Here is a 3,305-nt window from a genome sequence, read left to right on the forward strand (position 1 = left end):
GGTTCTCTTTTTCGATATCCTTGCCAGCATGTTATCTCTTATCTTTTTGATAATAGACATTCTAATAGGTGCGAGATGATATATCTCATGGTGTTTTTGGTTTGCATTTCATGATGATTAGTAATGTCGAGCATCTTTTCATGTACCTGTTGGCCATTTGTATATCTTCTTTGGAAAATGTCTATCAGGTCCTTTGTACATTTTAAAATTGGGTTATTTATTTATTTATTTTTGCTATTGAATTGTATGAGTTACTTGTATGTTTTGGATATTAACTGCTTATTATATATGTGGTTTGCAAATATTTTCCCCTATTCCATAGATTGCTTTTACTTAAAATTAATAATAATTTTTTATTTTTCAGTTATAGTTGGCATACCATACTATATTAGTTTCATGTGTACTATGTAGTGATTAGACATCTATATAACTCACAAAGTGATCACCCCAATAAATCTAGTGCCCCTCTGACACTGTACATAGTTATCACAATATTATTATCTATATTCCTTGCTATGCTTTCTATCTCTATGACTATTTCGTAACTACCAATTTGTGCTTCTAGATCCCTTCCCCTTTTCACTGACTCCCCCAAAAATCCCTCCCAGCTGATAACCCTCAATATGTTCTCTGTATCTATGAGTTTCTTTCTGCTTTTTTGTTTGTTTGTTTTGTTCTTTAGATTCCACATATATGTGCAACCATATGGCATTTGTCTTATTCCATTCAGCACACTACCCTCTAGGTCTATCATGAAATATATTTTTCCATCTCTTTACTTTTTGTGCGTGTGTGTGTGTGTGTGTGAATTCCATTTATTTTTGGCTTTGGGGCAATGGCATTTTTTTCAATATGAAAAAAAGTTCAACACGAAAGAGAAATTTGAAGTGTAGGATTGGACAAAATCAAGGGGAGGGGAGGAAAAGGCAATAACAGAAAGAGATGGGATGATGCCAAAAGATAGTGTGCAGTCCCCTCTGAGGGATGACTCAGACGTTTAGATGGCAGTACATATTTTCCCATATACATACGAGACTTGTTTTCCTTTTTTTGGGTAAGAAAAGGTGGAGCTTGGGCCTTTCTGGAGACTTAGGGACCAAGGCTGATCTCTCTCCCCCCTTAACTCCCTTCTCTAACTAAATGAAGGGATCCAATGTGAGAAGTAAAGTGGAAGGGGGAAGGCTCCCACTTGACAGAGTGGGTTAGACCCCTACAAACAGATCTAGAGCCTAGAGAGAGACTGAAAATGAAGATAGTACTGTTAACACCTCCCCCCAAGCTGAGAGGAGCAATACCTGGAAACTAGAGCTTTAATAGCTTGGATCCCACTAAAACTGCTCTAGATGGGAAACCCTACCCCTTCCTTGTAGGGACTACTCCCTGCTACAGTTAGAGGGGTTTCCTTAACACAGGGACTAGGATGGTGGCCATCCATCTGGGTTTTCAGTACATGGCTCTAAATGTGATTTGGATGAGACCCAGCTTCTTGGTGAATTATCTTGAAAACAAAAGGGGGAAATATTAACTGGACAGATGGGAGGAATGGGCACCAGAAGTAAATACAAGGTTTCCCAGAGCGGAAAGAGGGGAGGCATTCAACAAACAATGAATATTTATTAAACGCCTGCTATGTGCCAGGCACTGTTCTAGAACCCCCCTAAAAGAAAAAAAGAAAGAGAAAAGGACAGTTGAAGGCTTAGGGAACTGAGAAGCCTGAGTGATAGGGCTTGGCTTTAGGCTTCCTCTTCTGCCTCCTCACCGAATTCCTCCTCTTCTTCGGTGGCGTCCTGGTACTGCTGGTGCTCAGAGATAAGGTCATTCATGTTGCTCTTGGACTCGGTGAACTCCACTTCGTCCATGCCCTCACCTGTGTACCAGTGCAGGAAGGCCTTGCACTGGAACATGGCCATGAACTGCTTTGAGATGCACTTGAACAGCTCCTGGATGGCTGTGCTGTTGCCACCAAAGGTGACCGCCATCTTCAGGCCGCGGGGTGAGGTGTTATAGACCGCTGTCTTGACATTGTTAGGGATCTATTTCACAAAGTAGCTGCTATTCTTGTTTTGCACGTTGGGCTTCTGCTCACCTGCCTCCTTCATAGACATCTGTCCACTGAAGACAGCAGCCATGGTGAGGTACCGGCCATGGCGGAGGTCACAGCCGTTATGTTCTTGGCATCAAAGACCTGTTGGGTGAGTTCAGGCATAGTGAGGGCCCGATACTACTGGCTTCTGGGCTGGTTAGGCGGGCAAAGCCAGGCATGAGGACGTGGAGGCATGGGAAGGGCACTGTGTTGACTGCCAGCTTGTAGAGGTAAGCATTGAGCTGGCCAGGGAAGCGGAAGGAGGTGGTGACACCACTCATGGTGGCTCAGTCAAGGTGGCTCAGGTCCCTGTAGGTCAGTATGGTCAACTCGAGGGTGTGGAAGCAGATGTTGTAAAGGGCCTCATTATCAATGCAATAGGTCTCATCAGTATCCTCTACCAATTGATGAACAGACAGAGTGGCGTTGTAGGGCTTAACCACAGTGTCGGACACTTTGGGTGAGGGCACCCCACTGAAGGTGTTCATGAGGTGGTCAGGATACTCTTCACGGATCTTGCTGATGAGGAAGGTGCTCATTCCAGAGCCTGTGCCCTCACCCAGTGAATGGATCAGCTGGAAGCCCTGCAGGCAGTCACAGCTCTCAGCCTCCTTCCGCACCATGTCCAGGACCGAGTCAACCAGTTCAGCCCCCTCTGTATAGTGGCCCTTTGCCCAATTGTTGCCTGCCCCAGACTGACCAAAAACAAAGTTGTCTGGTCTGAAGGTCTGGCCAAAAGGACCCGAGCAAACAGCATCCATGGTCTCGGGTTCTAGATCCACCAAAATAGCACATGGAACATATTTTATACCTATGGCTTCATTGTAATACACGGATGCGATCCAACTGCAGGTCACTGTCTCCGTGGTAGGTGCCGGTGGGGTTGATGCCATGTTCATCACTGATCACCTCCCAGAACTTGACATCGATCTGGTTGCTGTACTGGCCAGCCTAGGTGTGCATGATTTCCCTCATAGTTCAAATTAAAATTTTTTTGCTTGCCTCTAGCTGTGTACGGGGCAAGAAAATATGTAATTTTCTTCTCTGCTGCTTGTCGCAGCCTAGAAGGATGGGAGTGCCCTAGAGGCTGGAGCAGTGAGGTCCGAACGCAGAGGCAGGAAGGTCTGAGAGCTGTGTGTGTTTTTTAATTTGAAGTGACTCCCTTGTAGACAGTATATGTAAGGGTCTTGTTTTCTTACCCATTCAGCCACCCTTCCTTTTG

At 45.0% G+C, this 3,305-nt stretch overlaps 1 pseudogene; it reads right to left on the reverse strand.

The window, feature by feature from the left end:
* Positions 1 to 1,733: 1,733 nt before the first annotated feature.
* Positions 1,734 to 3,058, reverse strand: LOC102894942 (annotated as a pseudogene).
* Positions 3,059 to 3,305: the final 247 nt, after the last annotated feature.

Source organism: Pteropus alecto, unplaced genomic scaffold (assembly GCF_000325575.1).
Source record: "Pteropus alecto unplaced genomic scaffold, ASM32557v1 scaffold3, whole genome shotgun sequence".
Classification (NCBI taxonomy): Eukaryota; Metazoa; Chordata; class Mammalia; order Chiroptera; family Pteropodidae; genus Pteropus; species Pteropus alecto.